The 11,070-nt window shown below is 45.5% G+C and overlaps 1 protein-coding gene and 1 long non-coding RNA gene across 4 annotated transcripts in view; one reads left to right on the plus strand and one right to left on the minus strand.

Annotated features, from left to right (window-relative positions):
- Positions 1-11,070, plus strand: part of LOC116068454 (transmembrane protein 132B) — a 337,983-nt gene that overhangs the window by 284,647 nt on the left and 42,266 nt on the right. The window contains exon 1 of one of the 3 annotated variants that reach the window (XM_031338011.1): positions 501-611. The exons of the other annotated variants lie outside the window; for them this stretch is intronic. The gene's annotated coding sequence lies outside the window, so the exon portion shown is untranslated. Of the gene's footprint in view, positions 1-500; positions 612-11,070 lie in introns of those variants that run through there. 3 annotated transcript variants of the gene reach the window in all.
- Positions 2,754-11,070, minus strand: part of LOC116068455 — a 26,109-nt gene continuing 17,792 nt past the window's right edge. The window contains exon 3 of the long non-coding RNA XR_004109589.1: positions 2,754-2,948. This is a non-coding gene — a long non-coding RNA (uncharacterized LOC116068455). The remainder of the gene's footprint in view (positions 2,949-11,070) is intronic.

Consider the following 11,070-nt stretch of genomic DNA (forward strand, 5'->3'; position numbering starts at 1 on the left):
TGCTTCCATGCTGGGGTTTTGTCTGGCTTGAGCTTGCACATGTCTTGCCTGTGCTGTCTTAGCCACTGAGTTGCTCTGTGCAGGGGAGAAAACCGGTTCACTGCATTCGCCCAGCGCCCCTGGTGCTTACAGTTTGGATGTGTCTCATGCTCCACCAGGATCCCTGATCCTTGCGAGAGGGAACATTACAGAGATGCTTCATTATGGCTGAGCGGCTCACCAGTTACTGATTCTCAGCTCATCGACCAGTTTGGGGTCTCTGGGTTACTCACTCTTCTGTCTACAAAGGGAAGCTTCTCTGATGAAGGTGGGGAGGTGCATTGATCTGTGGGTATGAAGCTGAGAACGTAGGGGCCTGTTTAATACTACATCCATTTAGCGGAATGCTAGGAGTAGGTTCTTTTCTACTACATAATGTGCTATTATGTTACTGCTGGTTACATAACATGCCATTATGTGTAAGGCACATGACCTAGTTAGCCATGGGTTCTTGGCTACGCTAACAGTGCCAGGAATGAGTTCCATCTTGTGGAGCAGACCTTAAATCCAATCTCACAGGGTTTGCATAAGAAACCCATAGAGTGGAAGGAAAAACCCAGAGCATTAAAGAGGTAAATTAGATATTCATACCCTCAGTATGATTTATATTTTTACAGTGTGTTTGGTAACTCTTGCCAGGAAGCCTGTATAGGAGAAACCAGGGTAGGAAGGTTGGGAGCCAACACCTGTGGATTCCTAGGACCTTGTGGCTGATTGGCATTCTTGGAATGGGTGAATTTCTTCAATATAGACATTTATGTCAAAGGAAATGGTAGCAACGTGGCCCAAATCTCAAAGAATGCAGATCTCAGTATCTGATTTCACCAAAGGCTTTTAAACGTGTTAAAATGCATCTTCTCCCACTGAGGTCAGACCAAGCAAGATCTCCACTACACATGTGCCAGGGGCTTTGGATGGGCCCTTGTATGCTCCTGGTTGATGGCTCAGTGTCTGGAGCTCCCTGGGGTCCATGTTAATTGAGACTGCTTTTTTTTTATGGGGTTGCCCTCTCCCTCAGCTTCTTCAATCCTTCCCCTAATTCGACCATTGGAATCCCTGACTTCAGCCCAATGGTTGGGTGTTAAATATCTGCGTCTGTCTCAGTCAGCTGCTGGTAGGGCCTCTCAGAGGACAGCCATGCCAGGCTCCTGTCTGTAAGCACAACATGGCATCAGTACTAGTGTCAGACCTTGGTGAGCTACCTCCCTCCCCCCCCCATGAGATGGATCTCAAGTTGGGCCAGTCATTTGGACCCTCTTTCCTTCAGTCTCTTCTCTAGTTTTGTCTGCGCAGTTCTTTTAGACAGGAAAAAATCTGGGTCAGAAATTTTGACTGTGCGTTAGTAACCCCCATCCCTCCACTTGAGTCTCTGTCTACTGGAGGTGGAAACTTCTAGTACCCTCTCTCCAATGTTGGGCATTTTGGCTAAGGTCACCCACCCACTGAGCCCTGAGAGGAGGCAAAGGGAAGCAGGAATGGGATGAGGAACTGTGGGAGGGGGCACTGGGAGAGGTCATGCCTGGAATGAAATGAATAAAATAATGTAAAAAAAAAAAAAAAGTTAAAGTGCTTACAAGACCAATGCTTAGCTGAGCTGCGGAGGACATCAGCATCAGAAGACACTGGGGTTAGCTCCCAGGCATTGTGCATTGTGAAGAGTCTAATCAGATGGCCCACTAGTCAAGCTGTGAATACATCCACCCATCCGCTCACCAAATCTTCCCGTAGTACCTTCTTGTTCTGAGGCAGAGGTAAAAGGAGCTAGGCAAGTAATTTGCCTGCCTCACTAACATCTCATACGGGAGGGACAGTAAGAATAAAAATCTCGCCTTTACATTTATTTATTTGTTGGTTTTTATGGGGGTCGGGGAGGAGCTGTGGTGGTGGATGTCATTGTAAATGCTACCAGTGTACCTGTGGAGGTCAGAGGGTGACCCGCGATTCTCTCTTTATACCATATGGATCCAGGGATGGAACTCAGGGCATCAGGTTTGACAGCAAGCCCCTTTTCTAGCTGTACCATCTCACTGGTCCTCAATCATAGTTTTAATAATAAGGTTGAATCTTTGAGAAAATATGTCCCCTACCCTTGTCCACTTGCTTAGGGAAAGACTCGGAAATTTTTGGGTCAAGAATGATCGAGTCTTTTTATTTTACTTTTAAAAATCTCTTCCACAATGCATATTGCAGGAGCAGAATTTGACTAGAAACCATACCCAGCCTCTCATTAAAATAAGTGATAATGAATATGTCGCCATAGTAATATTTATTCAGTAGATGGACGATGTAGGCTCTTTCCCCAGGGAATATTTTATAAGCAGATCTGTGACCTTGAGCAAGCAGGATGCCCTCGAGTCACAACGCTGGTCTGCCTCTCTGATGGGAACAGTCATTCTTTCCCTGCTTTGCCTCCCAGGGATGACCTGAAGCCGTTGACAGGCAGGAAGGAATGGCATGGTGTTATTCTGCAAACGCAATCACAGTTACATCCAGCTACATCCAGCTGAGGGTGAAGAGAGCAGGTGCTGGCAGGTGTAATTAGGAGAGAAAATTATTACCATCCGTTTTGCAAACAGATGTGGTGGCCCCGGGGTTCTGTTATGGCTGGGAGCCTTGGGTTTATCTATAATTGGGACTGGCATCTTGTATTAGGCGGTAACAAAATACCACAGGCAAGGGAGCTTAAGCAACAGGATTTTATTCCTCACCTTTCTGAAGGATGAGAAATCCAAGATCAAGGTGCTGGTGAGGCATATTTCTTTCTGATGGTTCTTTTCTTAGCTGGTGGATGATGTCACAGGATACCTGGCGGCCTTTCTTTACATTTCTGGGCTGCGGATGGCTCTCTCTAGAAGGCACTCTTGCCCCTCTTGACATCACAAAGTGGCATTGCCATCTACAAAGTTTAACTATCAAAAACTGCATAGTCAGGGCTGGAGAGATGGTACAGTGGTTAAGAGCACTGGCTGGTCTTCCAGAGGACCAAGGTTCAATTCCCAGTACCCACATGGCAACACACAACCATCTGTAACTCTGCTTCCAGGGGATCTGGCACCTCTACATCAATGCACATAAAATTAAATAAAATTTTAAAAATTGCGTAGTTGAGTTACAGAAGAAATCTCTCTCTTTCTCTCTCTCTCTCTCTCTCTCTCTCACTCACTCATACACACACACACACACACACACACACACACACACATACACACATGATGGTTTAAGTGAACTAACATTTTATACTGGGTGGCATACATAGCTGTCCTGGGGTACATATGGCCAATATGCTAATTGTTAGCCATGCTTGCTGGTGTGTCTTCCTTTCCAGGGTCCGACTTGATGAGCTTAACCTTAAAGTCTTCTTAGGGGCCCCAACTACAGAAACAGCTATATTATAGAACTTGGAGCTTCTTCCTTTGAGCTGGGGGGAGTGGGGCATGTCTCAAAAAAGTCTTGAGTGAGATTTCCACTTTGCTTAGGCAACAACTGTGTTCAGCCTGGTCCCTTTTAAAAAGTTGTTTCTGAGCCCGAGGGAGGAGGGAGGCAGGTTGGTTGCTGCCCTACTGTCTTCAGTCTGACCTCCAGCCCCAGCTTTATGGATATAGACACATAACCACAACCCCAGGACTCAAGTGTTAAATCCTTAGAGGGATGGCTCAGTGACTTAGAGAAGTTACTTCTCTTGCAGAGGACCTAAGCTTGTTCCTAGCAGCCATGCTGGGCAGCTGATAGCTGCTTGTAACTCCCATTATCATAGGGAGCCCACATCTCAGGGCTCCTGTGCACCTACTCACACAGAGGCACATAAATAAAACAAAATAAAACAAATCTTAAAAATATAGAAGTAAGTCCTAACTTTTAAAAAAGACTTATTCAGTTTCTAAATGGCTAGTATCTGTGGGTATGGGACTTTTACTTAGAAATGGAGCCTCTATGTAGGAATCAAATACTTTGAGAGAGTCCACCTGGGACCTAGGTTTGGTGCCTAAACCCACCAACCACTGTTCTTACGAAAAAAGGAACCTTAAGACATACAGAAGACAAGCAGAGAAGAGGGTCATGTGAAGAGGAGAAGGATGCGCCCATGAGCCGAATAACACCCAGAGGTGTCAGACACTGTGAGGGACAACCCTTTCTCCCTTATAGTGTCCTGGCAGAGTACGGCCTGACCAGTTCCCGGACTTCTGGCTTCTAGCACTCTGCATAAGTTTCTGCTTGTTTTAAGCCATTAGGATTGTGGTAGTTTGTGGTGGCAGCCCTGCCAAGCTTGCCTGAGTGCTCTCACGCCCTTCGTGCCTAGGCAGGGAAAGGATACGCTGAAGTCTGTTGTAAGGAAGCTGTGAAGACGAGAACAGGCTTGCAGCCAGCACTTTCTTCCACCCGGTGTTGAAACACGTTTCATAAGCTACACAGCCCTTCCTCTGAGTGACAGTCGTGGACTAAACTGCTCTGGTCTGTGTTAGTCTCAGCATTCACGTCTAGGGAGGGAGGATGCTGCACTAAGCAGACTAGGAAGGAGGGCTTCAGTTCCGACACCACACATTCGGTCTTGGCAGGTTCACTACGGGAGAGAAAAAAGTCCCACGAAACAACAGACCAGGATGCAGTTTGCAGAATCCTGCTTCCTGCTACCTTCTTTTAGCATCTCAAGATGTAAGTTCTCAAATGCTTTCTCTCAGGTTTGCCCAGAAAGATTCAACTTCCTCTTCTTTACAGACATATATATATATATATATATATATATATATATATATATATATATATATATATATATATATATATATATTTAAATAAAAGTTTCTTGGTGAATCCTTCTGAGGTGACTTAGTTTTGTGTGTGTCGGGGCAGGGGGATGTGTACACATATGGGTGAGGGTTTGAATGTACATGTGTGCAGATGTGTGAGAAGGGATATGTGCACATGTGTGTGAGGTAGTGTGTGCATCCATCCAATTATCTACCTATCCACTTGGCTGTTTATCCATTCATCTGTCTGCCTATCATCCATCTGTTTACCCATCCAACCATCTGTCCATCCATCCATCCATCCATCCATCCATTCATCCATCTAAACAGCCATCCATCTACCCATCTATTTCTTGTCCATTCATTCATCCATCTATCTGTTTAACCATTTGTCTATCATGTCCACCCGTCCATCCATTTTTCTGTCTATTCATATATCCATCTATTCATTTTCCATTCGTCTATTGGTCCATCAACCCATTAATCGACTGATTGATCAATCCATCCATCTATCCATCCATCTATCTATCCTTCTATCCATCTGTCTATTCATTATCCATCAACCCATCTATCTGTTTATCTATACATACATCTACCCATCCAAACATGTTTGTCCAACTATCTATCCCATCATTCCTTCATCTATCTGTTCATCTATTTGTCTATCGTCTGTCTACTCATCCACCCATTTCTCTATCCATTCATCCACCACTGATATAATCTTATGTCTATTCTTTGTCCATCCATCAACCTTCTACCCATCCATCTATTGTTCATCCATTCATCCACCTATCTGCTCATCTGTCTATCATATATCCATATATCCATTTCTTTGACCATCCCTCCATCCAGTGGCCTGACTGCAGAGCTGGCCAGCAGGTGCCCCCCTCTCACACTCACTGTGGTCACCAAGCGTCCAGCAGTTCACAGTAACTATCCCAGAAGGTGTATTCGTGTTTAAATGAAGTTGTCATTGTGGGCTCAGGTCTCAGTCCTGCTGTCCCCAGTGTGGCCATCAGCCTATTTTAGATTTTAATCACACAGATGCCTTTGCTTGCTAGTTCTGTGGCAACTGGAAGTTGTGTTAGATTTTAATTTAGCTCAAACTGGCTGAGATTCCCCGCTCCACCCAAGACAAGCAAGAAACACTCTTAAGAGGTTGTAGTTGTAATTAAGGGAGTGCTAAAGGGTAGAGAGGGGATTAGAGAAAATGCATGTAATTATTACACAGTGTAAGAGCCTGCTGTGCAGATAAAACAGCCCCACCCCAACCCCTGCATAAGGAGCACAGGAGGGGGGATTTCCAGGAAGCCAGGCTGGCTCAAACCTCCTGCAGCTCTGATCTAAGCAAGGTTTAGAGTTCCCTCTGCTGCATCTGTCTCCCACAGGCTTTCTTTAAACCTATGTGTTTCCCTTATCCTGGGCCCATTTTTCCCACAAACCCTGCTCTTTTCTGTCAGCCAGTGCCCAGCTCTGTCATGAGAAGACCATGTCCCTTGGGTCCTCAGATCCATACCTCAGACTCAGAACCCCAAGTGGTGTTTTATAGACTCCTGTTCTCAAATTTCTCCCCCACCAGTCTCTTGAAGGGGTAGCAGAGAGCTCAGGGTGCCCACAAAACATCACAGTGTAAGGGAGTCTTTTTCTTTTTCTCTCTCCCAAATACGCAGCCATGGGCAGCGCTGACCCAAGTGTCCTGTGCTGTTCTGTGTCATGACCCAGCTCTACCCAGACACTGACAGGATAAGGATCCTAACGCTGCCTCTACTTTCACCTCCTCTGATGTCAGCTTCCTCTTATACACCTGCAGCGTGGGTAAGAAGCATAGGAGTCAGTCAGATTTCATCTCAGTGACCTGCCTAGTGGTGACTTTGGGAAAGCCATTGCCTATCTTTGGAATAGATGTCCTACTGGTATTCTCTACTGGGCATTGTTCTTGTTTTGATGTCCATATGGGATGTTCTGTTTCTAAACATCTTCTGGATTTTATGGGACTGCTGGTGTTCTTTCCTCTTCCTCCCTCCCTCCTGCCCTCTTTCTTTCTCTTTCATTTTTCTTTCTTTCCCTTTCTTTCTCTTTCTTTCCTTCCTTCTTCCCTTGCCTTCCTTCCTTCCTTCCTTCCTTCCTTCCTTTCTTTCTTTCTTTCTTTCTTTCTTTCTTTCTTTCTTTCTTTCTTTCTTCTTTCTTTCTTTCTTTCTTTCTTTCTTTCTTTCTCTCTCTCTCTCTTTCTCTCTCTCTCTCTTTCTTTCTCTTTCTTTCTTTTTCCCTTCCTTCCTCCCTTCCTCCCTTTCTTCCTTTCTTCCTTCCTTCCTTCCTTCTTCCTCTTGAGACAATATGTAATCACAGTTGGCACAGAACTCACTCTATAGACCAGGGTGACCTCAAATTTACGGAGACCTGCCTACCTTTGCCTCTGCTTCCCAAGTGCTGGGATTAATGGTGTGCACCCCCAGGCCTGACCACTTGATCTTTTTCCTACTGAGGTTCCTCCCACCCCTGTTTACTCAGCATTACCACAATCACATCCTTTAATGTGTGTGCCTTTATACAGGTATCTCCTGACCCCTAGGAAGCTGCGAGGTTAGATCTTATTGCTTAACGTTACAGAAGAGATTATTGTTGGCGGTGGTCATTAAAGAAGGTGGTGACGGCAGCCAGGTCTCTTGACTCTTAGTAGAGGGTCTTTCATATTGGCCTGTTCCGCCCACCTACCTCAGGTATAGGACCCTGCAGGGAAGCATTCAGGCTTCCGTTCAGTTCTCACTAACAGAGTGAGTGTGTCCGCTGCTTTGTGGTTACTTTGAAAGTCAGAGACTGAGATGTTGGCTCAGTTGGGTTAAGTGTTGGCCACACAACAGGAGGACCTGAGTTTGATCCCAGGAACAGATGTAAGAAAGCCAATGCTTGTTTGTCCTGAGAGAGAGCAGACAGAGACATGGAGACAGAGACGTGGGCTCACTGGCTCAGTGATCTTTAGGCCTGTGAGAGATGCCGTCTCCACAAACAAGGTGGATGACACACAAGATTTACTCTCTGGCTTTTTCACACACATGTGCATGTGAACACACACACACACACACACACACACACACACACACACACACAAAGTGGAGACCCTTAGGGCTGGCATCTGTCCTTCCTATGGGACCCAAGATACCTAGGACATTGGTGTCCTTAGGACTCTTTGGTAGCAGTGTCCTGGTTTGCTTTTCTGCTGATGTGATAAAATACTAGCCAAAAGCAATTTGGGGATAAAAGTGTTTTTTTTTTCTGTTTGTTTATAGTTTATAGTCCATTATGAATGGAAATCAAGGAAGGAACTCAAGACAAGAGCCTAGAGGCAGGAACTGAACTAGAGGCTAGGGAGGAACATTGCTTTCTGGCTTATTTCAGGCTCATATTCATCTACCTTTCTTATACATCCCAGGCCCACCTAGGCATGGTACCTAGCCTGTGGTGGGCTACAATTTCCTATATCAATTAACAACAACAAGGAAAAAGTCCTGCAGATATGCCACAGTCCAATCTCATGGAAGACATTTTTGAATTGAGGTTCCCTTTATCCAGGCGGCTCCGGGTTTATGTCTAGGTGACACCTGAAGCTAACCCACGACAAGCAGCCAGTAACAGAAACCCAGCAGCCCCAGAGGAAGCCCAGCGTGGGGACTCTTCACAAGTCTATAGGCTGTGAGGAAGAGGAAGGTGTACAGTATATACATAAGGACCAGAGCTCTGCAGCAAACCTTCGCCTCTCATCCCTGCCTTTCTTCCTTGCCACTCTGCTGGCAGAAATGCCCAGTAACTGCTGCTTCTTCATTCTGATTTTTCCTTTCTGGAAACAAGCTGTGTAGAGGTTAGAGTCTCTTAACCCTGGCTCTAAATTGTTTTCCAGGAGACAGCTCGTTGGCTCAGCATGGACCACTGCTCACATCCACACCATCCACGGTGGTTATAAAATGCTGACTGGGCTCCTTGTCATTGTTGCCATGGTGACTGGGAGCAGAGGAGGAAGGTCTCCACCGTTGCTCCTTCCATCATCTTGGATGTCGTTCCCACCACTCCACAGTCTCTGAGATCGTAATATACTCTAGGCAGTATGGGAAGTCGTGGCAAAGATGGGACCCTGGACCCTGCTTCTGTGGCTTTTACACAGCACAGTTCTTATTCTCTGTAGAACATCTTACATGTGCAGGGAGCTGACTGCATCCCGGCTTTGTATCTTGCTGGGGTGGACCGCCAGCTTCCTAAGAGTAACCTCCAGTTACCTTAGTCAGTTAATGTTATTTTACTACTCTGGGCTTGTGGTGTGAAGAGCCTGTCCTGGACACTGGATGGAGATGGCTGCTATTCTAAACAGTTCCTCTCATTCCTGGGCACTTGTCCTGGAGATGGCAGCCCGGCCCTTCATTGGAAGGCAGCTTTAAGATCTGAGGCCTGTCCTGTTTGAAACGATCCTGTTTATATTGCTCAAGAACTGGCAAAGAGCTGACTTCTGACCTTCTTTAGTGCCCTGTGGACAGCACGTTACCACAATCTAAAAATAGCCACAGAGTGGCGGCGGGGAAAGGGGGGAGCTGGACTGATTTCAGAGTTATATAGTGCACAACACTGGGTTGAATGTTGTTATCTAAACGAGAGCCCATGTCCCTGCTGGCTTCTGAGTGAAGTTTACAACTGCCCTGTGGCTTTAAAACTGAGAAACCATGCTGTCTGGGAGCAAAATGTGGTTAGAGTTAGGCCCCTACTCAGAATCCAGGGACCAGGGTACATAGGAGGCCAGGCCTCAGCGTGGTGATCCAGAGCCTCATGGGCTGAGGTAGAGGTCAGGATGAACCATTCCAGAAGCCATAGATGATCATCATCGGCAGCTTTGAGACTACTCCGAGCTTTTGATAAAAATAGGATTGATGGTGATGTAACGTTTAATTTTTCCACTTGTCATGTAGATGTTGTCTATTCATACATATGTGTGTGTGTGTGTGCATGTTTCTACATGTATGAGGGCACATCACATGTGCCTGTGAGGACATGCATGTGCAGGCTGGAGGCCAATGTTGGGAATCATCCTCCATCACTTTCCCACCTTAGTCACTGAGGCAGAGATCTGTCAGTCAAACGAGCTCAGTAGTATGACTAGTCTCACTAGCCAGCCTGCTCCGAGGCCCCTAGTCTCTGCCTTTTGAGGCTAGAATTAATGGCTGTTCTCTGTGCCCATCTAGCATCTGTGTGTAGTTCTGGGGTTCTGCCCTCCAGTCTTTACACTTACCCAGTAATCAGCTTTGATCACTGAACCATCTCCCTAGCCCCTACATAACATATTTGTGAGGGATTTGGAAATCAATGATGCTATAAATCTATCTTTAATCCATAAAGCTTCATTTGGAGTTAGGAGATGGAATGAGGTGGAGGGTCCATTGTGTTGGTGTGCTACAGAACAGCCAGCACCCAGGATGGGAGCCCAGGCACCGGAGAGCTTCTGTCCCCATCCTTGCCCTGTTGCTTAGCAACACCATGATTCCGGCCAAATCACTGACTCTTCTCCTTAGCTCCCGTGTCGTCATTTGTCCAATGGGGACACAGATAGTCACCCTCCAGTGGGGTTATCTCAGGATTAAATAACATGCTAATGAAGTAAATGAATATCATTGATAGGAAATGATTTCTATAAATGACAGAAATCACTTCTCACAGTGCCTGGTTCTTATGTAATATTTAAGAAAAGCATTAACTGTGTTTAGTTATATCCATTAGGCAAACGAATGTTCTATGTGTACGATTATTTATTTATTTTTCCTTGCTGCGTTCTTTTGATCTTCTGATTAGATCCACAAATGAGCCTTAAGAAATGTCTTTCTAAAATTCCTCCTCTAAAGTTCCCCAGGTATTTGCGTTCTCTCTCTGAACACAAACATATCTTTTATTATTATTATTATTATTATTATTATTATTATTATTATTATTATTATTGAGACAGGGTCTCACTTTGTAGCAGTGGCTTGTCTGGAGTTATACAGACCAGGTTGGTCTTGAACTCACAGAGATATGCTTACTTTTTCCTCCTAGGTGCTGAGATTAAAGACCTACCCCATCACACCTGTCTAAACACTTTATTTTGAACTCTTTGAGAGTGAGTCACATACACAATGGCCCCCTTTCTGTAGAAACTTTAGTGAAGTTATGCTGGTTTAAATGAGAAGTGGCTCCCACAAGGCTCTTACGTTTAAACACTTGGCCTCCAGCAGATGGCAGTGTTTGAGGTTTGGGGAGGTCCTTTAAAGGGGGGGGGGGG

Source organism: Mastomys coucha, unplaced genomic scaffold (assembly GCF_008632895.1).
Source record: "Mastomys coucha isolate ucsf_1 unplaced genomic scaffold, UCSF_Mcou_1 pScaffold22, whole genome shotgun sequence".
Taxonomy (NCBI): domain Eukaryota; kingdom Metazoa; phylum Chordata; class Mammalia; order Rodentia; family Muridae; genus Mastomys; species Mastomys coucha.